At 41.8% G+C, this 22,159-nt stretch overlaps 1 protein-coding gene across 4 annotated transcripts in view; it reads right to left on the reverse strand.

The window, feature by feature from the left end:
- Positions 1–22,159, reverse strand: part of FER (FER tyrosine kinase) — a 491,045-nt gene that overhangs the window by 41,932 nt on the left and 426,954 nt on the right. The gene's annotated exons all lie outside the window — the stretch shown is intronic.

Here is a 22,159-nt window from a genome sequence, read left to right on the forward strand (position 1 = left end):
ACAAGGGATGTTTACATTCCTTGTAAAGGGAATAAAGGTGACATGCCCACCGTCCCTTCGTGCTCAGAAGCAAATGCATACCTTAAGTCGTGCTCGCATATGAAACTGGTGCTCAAACCACACATGAGATATCAGCGTGATCGTTAGAGTGAGAGCAATAATTCTAGCACTAGGCCTCTTCTAACTCAAAACTAGTAACCTGTAGAAAATTTTAAATGTTGCCTTTGGAGATTTTTAAAGGGTCAAAGTTTGTCGCCATTTCATGAGCGGGCACAATTTTCAGTATCAATTCACTTGGCGTAACATTATCTTTCACAATATAAAAAAAACTGGGCTAACTTTACAGATTTTTTTTATTTCTTAATTTAACCACTTGCCGACCGCCTCACGCCGATCTACGTCATCAGAATGGCACGGGCAGGCATAAGCACATATATGTACGTCCTTTGCCTCCCGCGGGTCGGGGGCCCGATCGGGCCCCCGCCCGGTGCCTGCGGCGGTCGGTTTTCGTTCGGGAGCGATCCCGGACGAGGGGACGGCCATTCATTCATGGCCACCCCCTCGCGATCGCTCCCGACGAATGGAAATCCCCGGTGACATCACTTCCTCTCCTGTAATGTAAACACAGGAGAGGAAGTGATGTATTCTCTCCTCCGTGTCGGTATTTTTCGTTCCGACACGGAGGAGAGCGGATCAGTGAGTTGCACCAACACATCCCACACACAGTAGAACATGCCAGGCACACTCACACCCCCCCTTTACCCCCCGATCACCCCCCCAATTACCCCTGCCCCCCAGTCACAGTGACACCAATGTCATTTTTTTTTTTTTTTTTTTTTTTTTTGCATTGGTGTCATTTGTGACTGTAATAACTGTTAGGGCAGTTAGGGTTAGCCCCCTTTAGTTCTAATGTACCCCCCTAACCCCCCCAATAAAGGTTTAACCCCGTGATCACCCCCCGTCGCCAGTGTCACTAAGGCTGGGTTCACATTGCAGCGGTTTATGAGAACGAATGTGATTCGCACCGCACTGCAGTGCAAATCACATCCGATCTCTGTGCGATTCGAGTTCAGCCATTCGCCGCACCCGCCGCACCCGCCACACCCGCCGCACCCGCCGCAAATTCGCACGGGACCCTTTTTTTGGCCCGCAGCAGAATCGGATCGCATGGGTGTTCACACCATGCGATCCGAGTTTGCAGATCGCACTGCGATATGCGAACTGATCTGGGGGTGTCAGTAACATTTCACTGACACTCCCAGCAGTTCGCATAGGGCAGTGTGAACTGCCGCCGGGAGGCATGCGATGCGGGAACCCGCCGCGGATTCGCGGCGTTTCCGCATCGCTCCAGTGTGAACCCAGCCTAATAAGCGATCATTTTTCTGATCGCCGTATTAGTGTCACAGGTGACGCTAGTTAGGCAGGTAGGTATTTAGGTTCGCCGCAGCTTTTTATAGCGCTAGGGACCCCCATATACTACCGCATAAAGCCCCCTGATTGCCCCCTAGTTAACCCTTTCACCAGTGATCACCATATAACTGTTACAGGTGACGCTGGTTGGTTAGTTATTTTTTTATAGTTTCAGGGCACCCGCCATTTATTACCTAATAAAGGTTTAACCCCCTGATCACCCGGCAGGTGTCATTTGTGACTAATAACTGTTAGGGCAGTTAGGGTTAGCCCCCTTTAGTTCTAAGGTACCCCCCTAACCCCCCCAATAAAGGTTTAACCCCGTGATCACCCCCCGTCGCCAGTGTCACTAAGGCTGGGTTCACATTGCAGCGGTTTATGAGAACGGATGTGATTCGCACCGCACTGCAGTGCAAATCACATCCGATCTCTGTGCGATTCGAGTTCAGCTATACAGATAGTATGGCTGAATTCGTGTCGCACCCGCCGCAAACTCGCACGGGACCCTTTTTTTGGTCCGCAGCAGAATCGGATCGCATGGGTGTTCACACCATGCGATCCAAGTTTGCAGATCGCACTGCGATATGCGAACTGATCTGGGGGTGTCATTAACATTTCACTGACACTCCCAGCAGTTCGCATAGGGCAGTGTGAACTGCCGCCGGGAGGCATGCGATGCGGGAACCCGCCGCGCATTCGTGGCGTTCCCGCATCGCTCCAGTGTGAACCCAGCCTAATAAGCGATCGTTTTTCTGATCGCTGTATTAGTGTCACAGGTGACGCTAGTTAGGCAGGTAGGTATTTAGGTTCGCCGCAGCTTTTTATAGCGCCAGGGACCCCCATATACTACCGCATAAAGCCCCCTGATTGCCCCCTAGTTAACCCTTTCACCAGTGATCACCATATAACTGTTACAGGTGACGCTGGTTGGTTAGTTATTTTTTTATAGTTTCAGGGCACCCGCCATTTATTACCTAGTCTCACTAGTGTACCCCTAAATTTAGGGGTGTCTACTTTCTAAAATGGGGTCATTTGGGGGGGGGGGGTTTGTGCCATCTTGGCATTTTATGGCCTTCAAAACTGTAACACCCTTAGAAAGCCTGAAGGCGGTGCTTGGTTTTTGGGGCCCCGTACGCGGCTAGGCTCCCAAAAAGTCCCACATATGTGGTATCCCCGTACTCAGGAGAAGCAGCAGAATTTATTTTGGGGTGTCATTTCACATATGCCCATGGCATGCGTGAGCAATATATCATTTAGTGACAACTTTGTGAAAAAAAAAAAAAGTTTGTAATTTTCCCGCAACTTGTGGCAAAATATAAAATATTCCATGGACTCAACATGCCTCTCAGCAAATAGCTTGGGGTGTCTACTTTCTAAAATGGGGTCATTTGTGGGGGTTTTGTGCCATCTTGGCATTTTATGGCCTTCAAAACTGTAATAGGTAGTGAGAAGTGAACTCAAAAAATTACGCCCTTAGAAAGCCTGAAGGCGGTGCTTGGTTTTCGGGGCCCCGTACGCGGCTAGGCTCCCAAAAAGTCCCACATATGTGGTATCCCCGTACTCAGGAGAAGCAGCAGAATTTATTTTGGGGTGTCATTTCACATATGCCCATGGCATGCATGAGCAATATATCATTTAGTGACAACTTTGTGAAAAAAAAAAAAAAAAAAAAAAAGTTTGTAATTTTCCCGCAACTTGTGGCAAAATATAAAATATTCCATGGACTCAACATGCCTCTCAGCAAATAGCTTGGGGTGTCTACTTTCTAAAATGGGGTCATTTGTGGGGGTTTTGTGCCATCTTGGCATTTTATGGCCTTCAAAACTGTAATAGGTAGTGAGGCGTGAAATCAAAAATTGACGCCCTTAGAAAGCCTGAAGGCGGTGCTTGGTTTTCGGGGCCCTGTACGCGGCTAGGCTCCCAAAAAGTCCCACATATGTGGTATCCCCGTACTCAGGAGAAGCAGCAGAATTTATTTTGGGGTGTCATTTCACATACGCCCATAGCATGTGTGAGCAATATATCATTTAGTGACAACTTTGTGTAAAAAAAAAAAAAAAATTTTTTTTTTGTCATTATTCAATCGCTTGAGGCAAAAAAATAAAATATTCAATGGGCTCAACATGCCTCTTATCAATTTCCTTAGGGGGTCTACTTTCCAAAATGGGGTCATTTGGGGGGGTTTTGTACTGCCCTGTCATTTTAGCACCTCAAGAAATGAGATAGGCAGTCGTAAACTAAAAGCTGCGTAAATTCCAGAAAACGTACCTTAGTTTGTAGATGTGACAACTTTTGCGCAAACCAATAAATATACAATTATTGACTTTTTTTTTACCAAAGACATGTGGCTGAATACATTTTGTCCTAAATGTATGACTAAAATTGAGTTTATTGGATTTTTCTAATAACAAAAAGTAGAAAATATCATTTTTTTTCAAAATTTGCGGTCTTTTTACGTTTATATCGCAAAAAATAAAAATCGCAGAGGCAATCAAATACCATCAAAAGAAAGCTCTATTTGTGGGAAGAAAAGGACGCAAATTTTGTTTGGGTACAACATTGCATGACCGCGCAATTACCAGTTAAAGCAGCGCAGTGCCAAAGTGTAAAAAGACCTCTGGTCATTTACCAGCAAAATGGTCCGGTCTGAAAGTGGTTAAAGTGTACTTTTTCCCAAAAAATTGTGCTTGTAAGACCGCTGCACAAATACAGTGTGACAAAGTGTTGCAAAAACCGCCATTTTATTCTCTAGTGTGTCTAAAAGATAAAAGTTTAAGTAATTTTCTAACAAGAAAAAAAAAACAGATTTTACCTTGTAAACACAGTGGTGTAGTGGTTAGCACTCTCACCTAGCAGTAAGAAGGGTCGTTGGTTCAAATCCCAACCACGACGCTACCTGCCTGGAGTTTGCATGTTCTCCCTGTGCCTGCGTGGATTTCCTCCAGGTACTCTGGTTTCCTCCCACAATCCAAAGACATGCAGGTAGGTTAATTGGCTTCTGTCCAAAATTGGCCCTAGTATATGAATGGGGACCTAGGATTGTGGCTCCTTGAGGGCAGGGACTGATGTGAGTGTGCAATGTATGGAGATAGGGACAATTGTAGACACTCACTCAGGTTGAACTGGATGGACTGGTGTCTTTATTCAACCTTACTAACTATGAAACTATGAAACCAAGTCTGAAAAATAAGCCAGGTCTTTAAGTGGTTAAAGTAGGGTTAAGGATAAGAAAAAAGTATCCCAAGCTTTGAACATGTCACGGAGCACTGTTCAATTCATCATTCAAAAATGGAAAGAGTATGGCACAACTGCAAACCTACATAGCCGTCCACCTAAACTGACAGGCCGGGCAAGGAAAACATTAATCGGAGAAGCAGCCAAGAGGCTCATGGTAACTCTGGAAGGGGCTCCAGAGATCCGCAGCTCCGGAAGAATCTGTCCACAAGACAACTAAATTTGTGAACGTCACAAATCTGGCCTTTATCGAAGAGTAGCAAGAAGAAATCCATTGTTGAAAGAAAGCTAGAAGTCGTCCCATTTGCAGTTAAGAGGTGAACAGATATGCCCCAATGAAGAGACAATGCATGCAGGGCAGGACCTAATAGAGAGATATAATGATACTTATGGCTGGATTTTCAAGAAATCTGGGAAGTACACAGAAATGTGTGATTCAAGAATGGAAACATATGGGAATATCAACATTTTGAGTATGTACTGGCTATTTGGGGAAGATTAAGAAGGGAAAAGGTGAAAGCCTAGACAGGAGAGGAGGAGGGGGTGGTTGAGGAATGTTTACAATATCTCACAAAAGTGAGTACACCCCTCACATTTTTGGAAATATTTTATTATATCTTTTCATGTGAAAACACAGAAGAAATGACACTTTGCTACAATGTAATTTTGAGGGGACAGCAATTTTAGTTATACAAGCTGTACATTCACTACTTTACATTGTAGCAAAGTGTCATCTCCTCAGTGTTGTCACATAAAAAGATATAAAATATTTACAAAAACGTGAGGGGTGTACTCACTTCTTTGAGATAGTGTGTGTGTGTGTGTGCGTGTGTGTGTGTGCGTGTGTGTGTGTGTGTGTGTGTGTGTGTGTGTGTGTGTGTGTGTGTGTGTGTGTGTGTATATATATATATAAATAATAATAAATTTTATTTATAATGCACTTTCCATCAAAAGACCTCAAAGTGCTACATAATTACAATAAAAACAAACAAACCGCTTAATTTACAAAACATTTGCTAAAAAGAAAAGTCTTCAACCCCTTTTTAAAATTTTCAGTAGACTGAGAAACCCTCAAACTATCAGGCAAAGCATTCCACAAACGTGGGGCAGCAGCACAAAAGGCCCCATCTCCCATGGTTTTCAACCTAGTTTTTGGAATCTCTAAACAATTCAAATTAGTTGAGCGAAGGGGACGTGGTAGATTTTGCAATCTAAGAAGTTCCTTAAGATAAGGTGGAGCTTGTCCATGTATGCATTGATGGACAAGAAGAGAGACCTTATACTCCATCCTTGTAGAGACCGGCAGCCAATGAAGAGATTTTAAAATTGGAGTGATATGCTCATGCTTCCGCACTCTCATTAGGATCCTCGCTGCAGAGTTTTGAACGTATTGCAACCTCTGCATGCTCTTTCTCGGAATCCCAATGAGAAGTGCGTTGCAATAATCCAGCCTGGAGGAGACAAAGGCATGAATCAACCTTTCAGCATCGGAAAAAGAAAGGATAGGACGAAGTTTAGAGATATTACGAAGGTGGTAGAAAGAAGTCTTGCATACTTGATTTATATGAGCTTCAAAAGTGAGTTGGGAATCCATTTTTACACCAAGATTAGTGACAACAGACGAAACTGGAATTTTAGAGCCTGAAAAGGCAATACTTGTTATCAGCGATGATTTAATCTGGTGAGATGTTCCAATCATAATAAACTCAGTTTTGGAGCTATTTAGTTGCAAGAAATGTTGTTTCATCCACTCCTTTATCTCCTCCAGACAGGCGGTAAGGACTGAAAGGGGTGACTGCACTGAAGGAGTTTCAGCTGCAGCTTTTACATAAAGCTGTGTATCGTCAGCATAACAATGGAAAGAAATATTATAACGATTTATAATATGGCCCAATGGAGTAAGATATAGAATAAATAAAAATCGGGCCAAGCACTGACCCTTGGGGAACTCCGCAGGTAACCACATGCGGTTTAGATTTAAAATGACCCAATGTAGTTTGTTCAATCCTATCTGTAAGATATGACTCGAACCAACTGAAGGCTAAATTTTTTAGTCCAACATTATAACGAAGACTATCTAAAAGAATGCCATGATCGACAGTGTCGAACGCAGCTGACAAATCCAACATAATAAGTAAAGACGGAGAACCGGCATCAGATGACATAAGAAGATCATTTGTAACCCGAACAAGAGCGGTCTCCATACTATGAACAAAACGAAAGCCTGATTGAAATTTTTCAAAAAGGCTGTTATGCTTGAGATGATCCTGAAGATGACTTGCAACTGCTTTCTTAAGTACCTTAGATAAAAAGGGAAGATTAGAAATAGGCCTATAATTAGAAAGGACTTCCGGATCAAAAGTGGATTTTTTAAGCAGTGGTCTAATAACAGCACTTTTTAAAACGGAAGGAACATGGCCAGTTCGAAAAGAGTAATTAACAACAGCAGTAATCAATGGACTTAAAACTGAAACATAAGTTTTTACCAGTGGAGTTGAAAAAGGATCCAAGGAACAGGTTGTGGGCTTCATTCGCTTAACAATACCCTGTACCTCTTCCAACGACACCTCTGGTAAATGATCCATTTGTCGGGCACAAAACAGTTTAAATGGACAGTTTGAGCCAAAGGACCAGACAGAGAGGAATGGATATGATCAATCTTGGATCTAAAAAAATCCATAAATTCATTACACCGCTCTTCCGAAATAGCAGTAGTCGACGGCGAATTTGGCTTAAGCAGTTGATTTATAGTTGAAAAGAGCTGCTTAGAATTTCCTGAACTATTTCGTATAACTTTAGAATAGAACTGCGACCTAGCCTCCTTAAGGGACTGTGCATATAGATGTTGATGCTCCCGGTAAATTTGTTTATGGACAGTGAGGCCAGAGGCTCGAAAATGCCGTTCAAGAACCTGCCCCACTGCCTTCATCTTACGAAGCTCATCTGTATACCACGGGGCTGAGTGAGTAAAAGTAACAGCTCTCGTTTTAAGTGGGGCATAAAAGTCCAACAGACTGCCAAGTTGGCTATTATAATATGCCACTGCATCATCAACAGAGCAAAATTGTGTAGATAGATGCTGAAAATACGTTGCCAAAAGTTCAGGATTTATATTTTTTAAGTTTCTAAAACAAATGTCCCGCTTGGGCTTATAACAACTGGATGGTGATGTCAAATCCATTGAAATAGCCATATGGTCTGACACACCTAGGTCATACACCTGCAAATTAGTCAAAGGAGCAAAATTCGTAATGACCAAATCCAAGGTATGCCCCCTAGTATGTGTGGGGACATCAACGAGTTGTTTTAAATTAAAACAATCCAGCAGCTGAAGAAATTCAGCTGTGGGATGGCACGAAGGGGTATCAACATGAATATTTAAATCTCCTAAAATAATAACATTTACATTTGATATACAAAAGGTTGTTAAAAGATTTGACAACTCAGCAGTAAATGATGAACTAAATTTTGGTGGCCTATAAACAAGAATGAACAACACAGGGAAAGGAATTTTACATTTAAAAGCAAGACATTCAAATGACACTAAATCTGGTACTAATTGCAAAGATATCTCCAAATGGCTGCGATAGATAACTAGCAGACCCCCACCTCGCCCATGTATATATATAAATTATTTTAAGATTGTGGATTATATTAGTGTATAAGTTTGATACTGTTTCTATCGCTATCCTTTTGAAAACCAATAAAACTGTAATATTAACCCTTTCATAACTAAGCCTATTTTTGGCATTTGGTGTTTACAAGTTAAAATCCATATTTTCTGCTAGAAAATTACTTGGAACCCGCAAACATTATATATATTTTTTTTAGCAAAGACTCTAGAGAATAAAATGGCGATTGTTGCAATATTTTATGTCACACGGTATTTGCGCAGCGGTGTTTTAAATGCAACTTTTTGGGAAAAGGGACACTTTCATTTATAAAAAAATAAACGAAATTTTGCATAATGTGAAAGATAATGTTACGCCGAATAAATAGATACCAAACATGTCACACTTTATAATTGCACACACTCGTGGAATGACGACAAAACTACGGTACCTAAAAATCTCAATAGGCGACACTTTAAATGTTTTTTCCGGTTACCAGGTTAGAGTTACAGAGGAGGTCTAGTGCTAGAATTATTGCTCTCGCTCTGACGATCACGGTGATACCTCACGTGTGATTTGAACACCGTTAACATATGCGGGCGCGACTTCCGTATGCGGTTTCTTCACTTCGCAAACTCGCGGGGACGGCGGAAGCTTTAAAATTAATAAATTGTTTTGTTTTTTGATCACTTTTATTGCTGTCACAAGGAAAGTAAACATCCACAGTAATAGGTGGTTACAGGTACTCTTTATGGCGGGATCGGGGGTCTAAAAGACCCCCGATCCCTCCTTTACACTTCAAAGTATTCAGCTCACCGTTTTCGGCGATTCTGAATAGTGTATATATTTTTAAATCCGGCGCCATTGGCAGCCGAGAAAACAGGAAGTGATGTCACGACGTCGCTTCCATTTTTACCATTAGGAGACTGGAATGAAGCCACTTACGGCTTCATTCCAGTCCCTGCCCAGCCTCCGGAGGCATCAGATCGTGCATCAGTGCTCCCGATTGAAGGGGAGCACCGGTAAGAGCGGCGGGAGGGGGGACGCCCCCTCCCGCTCCTCCGGCATAATAGCCGAGCGGCTTTTAGCTGCATCGGTTGTTATGGCTGGAAAGCCAATAGCCAGCTCTAAAAATCAGTACCGGCATTATGCCTGCAGGTGCGGACATCATCCCGGAATAACCCCCAGAAGCGGAGTGGATTCATGCTGATAGCTGAGGTACAAAGCAGCAGACAGAAATTATGATTAATGCTCTTGAGACAGGTACACACTATAGAGGGATATGCTTTTTTCATATTTCATGTCTGAGGTTTAAAAAAAAGAAGAAAAAAAAAAAAGAAGTCCCACTTGCAGTTTGTGAGAAGCCATGTGGGGGACACAATGTACATGTGGAAGATGGTGCTCTGGTCAGATGAAACCAAAATTTTACTTTTTGGCCTAAAAGCAAAATGCGGTGTGTGGCAGAAAACTAACAGTGCACGTCACCCTGAACACACCATTCTCACCATGAAACATGTTGGTGGCAGCATCGTGTTATGGGCATGCATTTCTTCAGCAGGAGCAGGGAATGATCAGAGCTGATGGATGGAGTCAAATACAGAGCAATCATAGGAGGTTCCCCTTCCAGCAGGACAATGACCCTAAACATGCCGCCAGAGCTACAATTGATCAAAGCATATTTATGTGTGTATTTATGCGTTAGATTGGCCAAGTCAAAGACCAGACCCTAAACCCATTTGAGAATCTGTGGCAAGACATGAAAAATTCCGTTCACAGACACTCTCCATCCAATCTGACAGAGCTTGAGCTATTTTGCAAAGAAGTATGTGCAAAAATGTCACTCTCTAGATGTGCAAAGCCGGTAGCGATATACCCAAAAAGACTTTCAGCTGTAATTGCACAGAAAGGTGGTTCTACAAAGTACTGACTTGGGGGGCTGAATACAACTTTTCACATATTTATTTGTAAAAACTTTTGAAAACCATTTAGCATTTATCTTCAACTTCACAATTATGTGCCACTCTGTGTTGGTCTATCGCATAAAATCCCAATAAAATACATTTACGTTTTTGGTTGTAACATGACAAAATGTGCAAAATTTCAAGGGGTATGAATACATTTTCAAAGGCACTGTATACATAAAATCAGAACGCAATGATTTGCAAATCTCATAAACCCATATCTTATTCTCCAAAAAAAAAACAAACACATCAAATCAAGTGATTGAGGGGTTAATGGCTGGTTATGGCAAGTCTGCGAGTGCGTTTGGAGGATAGGAGACATGTCTGGAGAAGATGCTCAGAAGGGGTATCCAAGATCTGTCACAGGCCCCTTCACATTACAGTCCTCACTCCCCCCCCAGCATATTGCCCCAGCCCCCACCACATTACTGTTCTCAGCCCCCATCCCACCTTACAATACTCTCCTTCCACGTTACTGTCTTCAGTAACCTTCACATTACTGTCCCCACATATGGGATGGTGAAATGGACACTGGGATTTAAGCACTGGTATACCTACACCCATTTTGAAGTTACCCAACAGGGGCAGACAATTCCCAGCTACCAGGGCAATCTTATACTTTCACCTGAGCACTGAAAATGAACACAAGACCAACATTTTAAATTAAATAAAAAATGTTTAATCTTACCTGTATTAAGTTAAACGAAACATTTCACTAACTGCTTGCTCCCCTTTAATACCTACCTAAGCCCTGAATCAAGCCAGTGTTGTCCCCACCTGCAGCACTGCTACTCTTTCTTTCTAGTCTCAGAGGGCAGTTTGATAGCAATGGGAGCTATTGGCTCTTGCGGCTGGGAGCAGGGGTGGGGCCAAACCGCAATGTGTGTGTCACAGCGTGGCTCAGGAGTGAGGGTGATGAAGAGTTTTTAAACCGCAAAACAAATGCATTTTGAAACACCTTCTTCTCTTCTCCATAACAGAAAAAGGTGTGTTGCAGTCCATGGAGATAAATGGGGAAACATGTTCACTGATAGCCATTTACAGGTAGAGAGTATAGAGGAAGTTATCAGGTAATAGGATTTTTGGCCCAATCAGCAGCTACTTTTATTTTTGCACTTGTCAAACAGATATTATAGCACAATTTCAATGGTATATTTAGCAAGTCATAAGGGACAAATAGGAGAACTATATAGAGTTTGCACACACATTAAAGCAATGAGGTCAGCATTATACTATGCAAATATCTCCTGTGTAGCCAGAAGAAAAATCTTTACTAAATGGAGAACATTAGCAAAATTAAGATAATTCAGGCATTCAAAGGGTCCTCAAAATAATATGTACTGCATGAAAAACACAAAAGTTGAGTTGGTGGCAGCTATAACTTTAGTGTCCTGCTGTATCACAATTCTAGTAGCAGACCTATTTAGTAACTCTACGGTGATTTTGCTCACCTGCAAAGTCATATTGTCAGTTATTAGAATCATAAAATAGTGGAGAAAATATGTACACGTCAGGATCCAGCACTACAGAGCAAGTTCCTAAGTACAAGCCTTTGAAAAGCAGTCATGAAGAGAACTAAAACTTGAGGTGATCAATCACATACATGCTCAACATATTAATTTCTCTAGAAGCTGAGCACTCTGATATATGCAGTGGCAGACCAAGGATAAAAAAAAAATGCATAGTGTTTACCTGCACATTAATGGCTCTTTCAAGTATGGTACTGAAATAAATATTAAAAATGGCACAAAAGTCATCTTAAATAAGCATAAAAAACTAGGCTGAATGTCAGATTCCCTATATCCAGTTCCAGACCAGCCCTTTTCTGACACCAATTGTTTACATGTAACAATCAGTAATTTTTGCTGGAAAATTACTTAGAACCCAAAAACATTACATTTTTTTTTTTAAAGCAGAGGCCCTAAAGAATAAATTGGTGGGTCTTATAATTTTTTATGTCACTGTATTTGCACAGTGGTTTTAAAAATGCAATTTTTTGGGGAAAAAATACACTTTTTTGAATTTTAATGGAAAAAAAAACAGCCCAGTTAGTTTTGTAAAATATAAAAGATGTTACACCGAGTAAATATAATATTATGATGAATGGTGATTTTTTTTATTACTTTTATTGCGGTCATCACAAGGAATGCAAACATCCTAGTGGCAGCAACAGGCTGCTAAAAAGCCAAGATCTGTATTTTCAAATGCTTTAAAAAAAATGGCACTGTTGACATCTGGGTAAACAAGAAGCGATGCAAAATCTTCGCTTTCGGGCTACCATAGCAGATAGCCAATCCTGGTGGGATGGGAGAGCCCGAGCAAGCTATAGAAAAGGGGGGGGGCAGGAGGAGGGGGAGAGTCCCCTCCTGCTGCTAGTAAAATCAATACAGCTTCTAACTAGCAGCTGCATTGATTCTACAAGGGAGTCGACTGCCAGCTTTAAAACATCATCCAGAACAAAATAGGATTTTTGGTTTACCTGTGAAATCCTTTTGTTGGATTACATCACAGAACACAAAGGAATAGTAATTACTACATAGGAAGTCCAAAAGCAATGAATCTGATGGGGAGGCAACACCCCAACAAGGTCAACTAGACCAAATCCTGAAACAGAAATGGGGGAATCCCTATATAAATCCACTAGCAAGACTCTTTATCTGAAACTGATGTCCAAAAGAGCAAAAAAAATAAAATCAACCTGGTAGAACTTTGTAAACATGGAGAATAACAGGAAACAGAAGCTTGATGCTGAATGGCCCATGATGGTGCTCAAATCCAAGGACATTTCCAGACCAGACTGAAGAAAAGCTGGGATATTCCCCACAAAATATTGTTGAGGATGGAACCTATGAATTCCACGCCATATGAAATAAGCCTTTCAAGTACGACAATATACTTTATGGAGGTTATTATAAACCCGGACATAGCAGACTGGAATAAAAATTAGATAATTTAAAAATCCCTAAAACAGCAGCTAGCACACCTTTAGATACAGATATTATAATATAAACTCAAAAAAACAAAACCGATAACAGTTCAAAGTGTGCATCTATAATAGAATGCAACCAAAAAAGCCCACTGTGAATTAAAGATGATGTAATCATATGGTTAAAAAACAAAAACCCTCAAAATTAAACGCAGTTCATTGTCCCACACCAGTGTCCAAATCAAAGGTTTACTGCAACGGTATGACTCTCACAATGAGAAGTCATATAGCACTTGAAAGTGGTTAGCTCAGATACTGGATATTTGATGTCGCCACTTCAATCTTCAGCTTTCAATTGGCTGTCGGTATATGGTGGACTGAAGTGGCAACATCAAATATCCAGGATCTGAGCTAACCACTTCAAGTGTTATATGACTTCTCATTTTGAGGGTCATACCATTCCTGTAAGCCTTTGATTTGGGAACTGGTGTGGAAGCACGGAATGAGTTGTTTATTTCACTTGGAGTTTTTTTTTGTTTTACAACATATGAAGAATATTTCATCTTTAATTCACAGTGGATTTTTTTTTGTTTGCATGGACAGTCTATTATAAAAAACACACTTTGAAATGTTATCAGTTTTGTTTTAGGAATGCAGCACTTTAGTTTGGGTTTAATACAATTTGGATAGCTGCTGTGCAATGCTCACCAAACATACTAGCTCAAGGAAACTCATACAAAGGGCTCTCCAGCTGGTACATGACCGCCAGGATAGGGTGGAAAAAAATCTGTGATTTAAAAAAAATAAATAAAAAAAAAAATAAAAAAAAGATTTTTTTATCAAATTTATTTAAAAAAATGCTTTTGGAGTAAAAATCTATCTAAAGATAGTTTTCTATTTAGGATAAATGAATAATTTAGTTTATTCAGCATAAAATGGAGCTTAGTTATGTAGCATGAGGCTGTATATTTTGCAATATCTACATTTTTGGTAAGCTTATTCAATGAATCCAAGCTCTGCAAGCTGAGATAACATGCACTGCATTAACGCATTCACACAATTTCACAGTAACCATGAGAACAAAGTTCAGGAATATTCCTTTATCCCATTGTTTTGCAAATCTATGTACACTACAAACTGTATGATTGAATAATTTCAGATATCGCTGTTTTACTAACCTGACAGCTTATTATTCTAAATAGGAAACCTTCAATTGGTTTGCAAAATATTAACGATTCTAACACTTGCCAAGAATAAGTCCTTACATTTAAAGAGCACCTGTCATTTTAGATCCATCATGGCAGCACCTGTTAGCGGGCATGCACTCACCTGCTGCTGCATCACCAGCTGTCCCATTAAAGTGAATGAGACCGTCTTTTAGTCAACAGCGAGTCAGAGGAGGATCCGCCGCTGGACAGAGATAATAGTTACTCTTAAAAATAATAATTTAAATCGAGTTGATTTTGAACAAGCCCTTTTACTAGTGATTTAAATCATGATTTAAATCTACTTGATTTAAATCCAATCCAACCTGGACCACTAAATGTGTCCTCAACGGCCTTTTCGAGGTTGTGAGGAGAGGGGTGTTTTAAACTGGAATTTTGACTATGCACCCAACTAGCCTTAACCACTTGACCTCCATAAGATTTATCCACCTTCATGACCTAGCCTGTTTTTGGTGCTATAAACAAAAAAAGAGCGATGATTTAAAAAAAAAAAAAAAAAAAAAAAAATTATATATATATATATATATATATATATATATACCGTATATACTCGAGTATAGGCCGACCCGAATATAAGCCGAGGCCCCCAATTTACCCCCAAAAAACTGGAAAACGTATTGACTCGTGTATAAGCCGAGGGTGAGACATGGCTGTCCATCCCTGTGTGTCCGTCCATCCCTGTGTGTGTGTCCGTCCATCCATCCCTGTGTGTGTGTCCATCCATCCATCCATCCCTGTGTGTGTGTCCGTCCATCCATCCCTGTGTGTGTATCCATCCATCCATCCATCCCTGTGTGTGTGTGTGTGTGTGTGTATCCATCCATCCATCCATCCCTGTGTGTGTGTGTGTGTGTGTGTGTGTGTGTATCCATCCATCCATCCATCCATCCGTGTGTGTGTGTGTGTGTGTGTGTGTGTGTGTGTGTGTGTGTGTGTGTGTGTGTCCATCCATCCATCCATCCCTGTGTGTGTGTCCGTGCAGCCTTGTGTGTGTGTCCAGCCTACCTGTGTCCTGAGCCTCCGTCCCGAGCCGCCGTCGTCCCGAGCCTCCTCCGTCCCGTGCCTCCTCCGTCCCGTGCCTCCTCCGTCCCGTGTCGTGCCGATGGATCGCCGCTCCAGGATCGCCGCTCTTCTCGGCGGCCATTCTACAATTCAAAAGCCGCGCCTCCGCCTGTGATAGGCGGAACACTCAATTTCCCAGCAGCCTGTGTCCCGCCTATCACGGACATCGTCTCATCCTCGTCCGTAGTACGAGGATGAGCGGATGTCCGTGATAGGCGGAACACTGACTGCTGGGAAATTCAGTGTTCCGCCTATCACAGGCGGAGGCGGAGAAGGAGGCGCGGCTTTTGAATTTTAATGTCCGCCGTCTGTCTGCTCGATACGCTGATCGAGCAGTCAGACAGCGGTGACTCGAGTATAAGCCGAGGGGGCACTTTCAGCCTCAAAAAAGAGGCTGAAAATCTCGGCTTATACTCGAGTATATACGGTATATATATATATTTTTTTTTTTAACTTTCTGCTATAAAACACATCCAATAAAATATTTTGAAAAATCTAATTTCTTCATATAATGTAAGGCAAAACATATTCTGCTACAGCTTTTTGGTAAAAAAATAAAAAAAAAATAAAATTAAAAAAAAAACCAATAACCGTATATCGATTGGTTTACACAAACACTATACAGTGAGGGAAAAAAGTATTTGATCCCTTGCTGATTTTTGTACGTTACGGACAAAGAAATGATCTTAATGTCTAATTTTAATGGTAGGTTAATTTTATGTTCCAATAATTTTTATTAAAGTTATCTTTTTTCCATCAATAACAAGGGTTCACTTCTATACATATTTAGATCACTTTCATAGTACAGTCGTGAATCTCAGATCCATGCGAACAATGCCATAGGTATTCATATTATAACACACATCAACAAACAGGTAAATTATATATCAACCAACCTTTACCTGCCAGGACTATTCAATAAATATCAAACAATATTAACAAAAGCCTTTGTGGTTTACCATAAAAAATTGTCGTGAGTTGGAGATCTGTAAGCTAGATCTGAGTTGTAGGAGTCACGTAATAGTGAGCGCTTGCTGTTTTAGATGCTCCCTAAAGTCCACTTTCACCCATTCGAAATCCAAACTATGGGAGCAAAGTGGCCCTGTTCACAAAAGATAGAGTAAAAGAAGAAAAGAAACAAAAGGAGAAAAGAAAAAAAAAAGTAGAGCAGAAGAAGAAGGGAAAAGAAAAAGGAGTAAAAAAGAGAGAGAGTATATAGACGGTCCCCACGCTCCAGCCCACTAACCCCCCCCCCCTCACGGTGACTGAAGATATCTAACCCAGGGACTCCATGTCTTTTCAAATCGGTTTTGTTGATCTCGGAGAATACTAGTAAATTTTTCATTAATCATGATCCAGGAAATTTTATTTTTGACAAGCGCCAGGTTTACTTGAGGGGTTTTCCATGCTCGCGCTATGGCAATCCTAGCTGCCAAAAAAAATGTAAGAAATAAGGGATCTGAGGTGTTTAGATAGGTTACTTGAGAGGTCAGAAAATAGCGCTGTTTTAACATTTTTAGGTATATTCACTCCAGTCACCGAGTACACCAAATTAAAAATTCTTATCCAGAATCTATTGACTTTTGGACAGGACCACCATATGTGGAACATTGTTCCCTCTTGACTGCACCCTCTGAAGCAGAGGGGCGAAGCCTCTGGGTATATTTTGGCTATCCGCGCTGGCACCAGATACCAACGCGACAGATGGTAGGTTAATTTTAACAGAGAGACAGAACAAAAATATTTAGAAAAAAAGCATTTAAGAAAAAAATTATAAATTGATTGATTGATCCCCTATCAATCAGCATTGTGTCTGGCTCCGAGGTGTCTTCTATAAAGCCAAGATTAGGAGCACTCTCTTAACCACTTATGAACCGCCTGCCATCGTTATATGTTGGAAATATGACATTGAATACCGTTGTTAGGGCCTTAACCTGGTACTTTCTGAAATGGTGGCCGGTCCTCTTTAAAAGTCTCTGTGGCGGATTTGCTGTGAGATCACTTTTATCTGCGGCGGGAGAAGTGCCCCCACAGTGTTTCAGTCCTCTCCGACGCTTACCAGAGGCGTTGTTAGCGGCTGAGATCCAATCTTTTCCCCTCAGAGGCACAAAGTCGAGTGAGGGAATGATGGCCCCCACTTGACTTAAGGACTTTGGATGATGAAAGCAACGTCAAACGTCACTTCTGCCCAATGGCCTTAAAGGGACTGAGTAAAGCGCCCTGTTTCGCAGAGTAAGTCTCGCCAGCATATGTAGACGGTGTTCAAACCACACATGTGAGGTATCGCGCGACACCAATAATTCTAGAAAAAGACCTCCTCTAACTCAAAACTGGTAACCCGTAGAAAATTTTAAACATCGTCTATGTTTAAAAAATTTTTTATACTGTTTGGGGGTTCAAAGTAATTTTCTAGCAAAAAAAATTATTTTAACTTGTAAACAACAAGTTTGAAAAATAGGCCTGGTCCTTAAGTGGTTAGAGGAAGTGCTCCTAATCTCAGCTTGTTACCTGTATAAAAGACACCTGTGCACAGCCTACAAGACCATCGCCAAGCAGCTTGGTGAGAGGATGACCACAGTTGGTGTGATCATTCGGAAATGGAAGAAACACAAAATAACTTTCAATCTCCCTTGGTCTGGAGCTCCATGCAAGATCTCACCTCATGGAGTTTCAATTATAATGCGAACGGTGAAGAATCAGCCCAGGACTACACGGGAGAATCTTGTCAATGATCTTTTTTTTTTTTTTTTTAAATTTATGTTTATTGAAGATTTTTTAACACACATATAACATACAAACGTACAAAAGGGACCCCAAAACAAAACCCCCAAACCCCCACCCCCCACCCAACAAACTCCTCCTTGTGCAGCCCTCCGCTCCACTACTTAGCTCATTTTATGAACACAACCGTATCTCCCATACAACAAAAATGACTCATACCGTAACTGATGATTGGAATACCCAGAATGAAGATGTAGACCAACCCAAATATAGCAGCACCCGCCCCGCCCCTCCCCCACCCCTCAGGGGGGCACCTCCCGCCTAGCAATTAATTCACAGTATCTGCAGCATCAAGCCAGCATCTCCACACCCTCTCAAACTTAGTAGGACACCCTCTACTGAGATAAGTGGCTTTGTATAACGGCAAAGCTTTATTAATTAAACCCTTCCAGTAGGAAATCGTTGGAGGTGCAGGTTTCTTCCAGCATAACAGGATAGCTTTACGTGCATAAAATAACGCCAGAGAAATCAGAGTCCTCTGCACCTTTCGAGGTGCCAACTCCTCCACCAGCCCGAGCAAACACGTCGCGACCGTGACCGGAATCGGCACCGAAAGTACAGACTGTAAGACCTGCGTTACACCCTTCCAGAACTCAACAATCTGCGGACACAGCAACGCCAGCATCCCTCCGCATCCGTACCATAAATTCTGGCCAGTCTAGCCGGGGTGTAATATATTCTATGCAGTAATTTAAACTGAATAAGCCTGTCTCTAGCCGAGACTAGGGTCTGAAACGGGTAGCCCCACATGTCATCCCAATCCTCCCCGTCAAAGTCAGGTACCAAGGCACTCCAGATGTCTCTACATTTTTGGATAGGCTTTGGTCTGTCATGGAACAACAGTCTGTACACTACGGAAAGAGGCTTTTTCAGGTCCTCCGTCCGCAGCGTCTTCTCCAGAGGCGACACTCCCATCTCCACAGCCCCAGTACCGAACTGAGAGAGAAAAGCGTGCCGCAACTGCAGGTATCGAAAGAAATACCAATTTGGAAGATCATATTGAACCTTAAGCTGATCAAACGGTAAAAGTTTCCCCCGTCCTACCACATGTTTCAATTGTTTAACACCAACTTTGGCCCATATAACCGGATCTGGGATTTCTCCAAAGTGCGGCAATTTAGGATTAAACCACAGAGGAGTGTCAGGAGACCAACTCCCCTCTGGTTGTTTCAGCAAGGCCTGCACCTTGTCCCAGGCCCGTATTGTTGCTCGCATCGAGGCCGTCAGCTCCAATGAAGCCTTCGGACCTCTATACACCACATAAGACAAGCTTTCGTACGAGCCCAACAGAGCCGCCTCCAGTACATTTGCCGAATCCCCGTCCTCCCGCGTCAGCCAGCGGCCAGCAACCACCATTTGCCCAGCTAGATAATATTTAAAAAGAATCGGCAGTGCCAAACCACCCTGACCCCATGGCTCCTGCAAAACCCTAAGGCTTATTCTGGGGTGTGTAGCGGCCCATAAAAAGGAGCCAAAAAGACTGTTGACCCGCCGAAAAAACGAACAGGGAACCCAAATTGGAGAATTACGCAGAAAATAGAGAAATACTGGCAGAACCTTCATTTTAAACAAATTAACCCTACCAATGAGGGACAGTGGCAGATGCTTCCAAGCTTCCAACTGAACCTTAGCCCTGGTCAACAAGGGGGAGAGATTCAGAGACATATAATCGCCCACTCTCGGTGAAACCTTGTCAATGATCTTAAGGCAGCTGGGACCATAGGCACCAAGAAAACAATTGGTAACACACTATGCCATGAAAGAATGAAATCCTGCAGCACCCGCAAGGTCCCCTTGCTCAAGAAAGCACATGTATAAGCCCGTCTGAAGATTGCTAATGAACATCAGAATGACTCAGGGGGCAACTAGGTGAAAGTGCTGTGGTCAGATGAGACCAAAATCCAGCTCTTTGGCATCAACGCAACGTGTTTGGAGGAGGAGGAATGCTGCCAATGACCCCAAGAACACGTGCTGTCAAACACGTAGGTGGAAACATTTTGCTTTGAGGTGTTTTTCTGCTAAGGGGACAGGACAACTTCACCACATCAAAGGGACGATGGATGGGGACATGTACTGTCAAATCTAGGTTGAGAACCTCCTTTCCTCAGCCAGGGCATTGAAAATGGGTCGTGGATGGTATTCCAGCATGACAATGACCCAAAACACATGGCCAATACAACAAAAGGAGTGGCTCAAGAAGGAGCACATTAACCGGTTCCCAACCATGTCACGCAGATATACTGCGGCACAATGGGGCTCTCTTGGGAGAAATCCCATATGAGTACTTCCTACCCTTTTTCGGCCATCAGAGGGCACGCGCGAGGGCTACACAGCGGGGGACCCGATGGGCGTGGCTGGTGGGCATGACCAACGCCGGCCACGAGTGCCAAAACAGGGATTTGTGCGTGTATGCACACAAATCCCTGTGCTGTCAGAGGAGAGGAGAAATATTATTTGTTCCTACTGAGTAGGAAAAACAATATCTCTCCTCTCCTAGTCAATCCTAGTTAGAAAATACTGAGGGAACACACAATTAACCCCTTGATCGCTCCCCAGTGTTAACCCCTTCCCTGCCAGTGACATTTACACTGTAATCAGTGCATTGTTATTGCACTGATCGCTGTATAAATGCCAATGGTCCCAAAAAAGTGTCAAGTGTCTCCAATTTGTCCGTCACATTACCACTAAAAATCGCAGATCACCGCCATTACCAGTAAAAAAAATAATAATAAAAATATCAAATCTTTCCTATAGTTTTCAGACCCTATAACTTTTGCGCAAAGCAATCAATATATGCTTATTGTGATTTTTTTTAACCAAAAATATACATGTAGAAGAATATATATATTGATCTAAACTGATGAAGAAATTTGTTTAAAAAAAAAAAAAAAAAGCGGGATATTCTAGCAAAAAAGCAAAAAAAATGTTATGTTTTTCAAAATTGTTGCTTTTTGTTTATAGCGCAAAAAATAGAAACCGCAGAGGTGATCAAATACCACCAAAAGAAGGCTCTATTTGTGGGGAAAAAAAGGGATGCAAATTTCCTTTGGGTACAGCGTTGAACGAACACGCAATTGTCAGTTAATGAGAAGGCATTGCCAAATTTTGGGGGGAAGGGGGTGAAATCTTCCAGCGATGAAGCGGTTAGAGTCCTGGAGTGGCCTAGCCAGTTTCCAGACCCAAACCCATAGAAAATATGTGGAGGGAGCTGAACCTTAATGACTTGAAGTGGATCTGCAAAGAGGAGTGGGACAAAATCCCTCCTGAGATGTGTGCAAACCTGGTGGCCAACTACGAAAAAACACCTGACCTCTGTGATTGCCCACAGGGTTTTTGCCACCAAGTACTAAGTCATGTTTTGTGAAGGGGTCAAATACTTATTTCACTCCTTAAAATGCAAATTAATTTAGAACTTTTTTGAAATGTGTTTTTCTTTAATTTTGTTGTTATTCTGTCTCGGTGTTAAGGTAAACCTACCATTAAAATTATAAACTGATCATTTGTCATGGGCAAACGTAAAAATCAGTAGGGGATCAAACACTTTTTCCATCACTGTACATTTATGGAATTTATATTTATTTTTTAATACCAATAATGGTGGTGACCACCAACTTAGAGTACACCTAGGCTCACTATGATAACCTTTGAGCGTTGATCTATTAGTTCAGCCATGGTTTCAATTCTTTGGTTTTGTTTGGCATAATTAGTGATAGCCACATATGGAACATTTTTAGTTGCTCTAATTTTGTCATTAGGACACACATCTATTAGGATCTTCCATCTGTTACTGTGTGGCCATTATAGTGTTACCATTTACCTTGATTATTCATTTCATTCCATTTCTCCATATGAGTCCCCTCTGCACATTTGTGTATCACTTCCGGTATCCCCTGATGAGATTTTTTTTATCTATATTTTTATACAGCCTTCTTCATACTTATATTCTAC

Source organism: Lithobates pipiens, unplaced genomic scaffold (assembly GCF_037356315.1).
Source record: "Lithobates pipiens isolate NorthernLeopardFrog02 unplaced genomic scaffold, aLitPip1_a1.2 Scaffold_3, whole genome shotgun sequence".
Classification (NCBI taxonomy): Eukaryota; Metazoa; Chordata; class Amphibia; order Anura; family Ranidae; genus Lithobates; species Lithobates pipiens.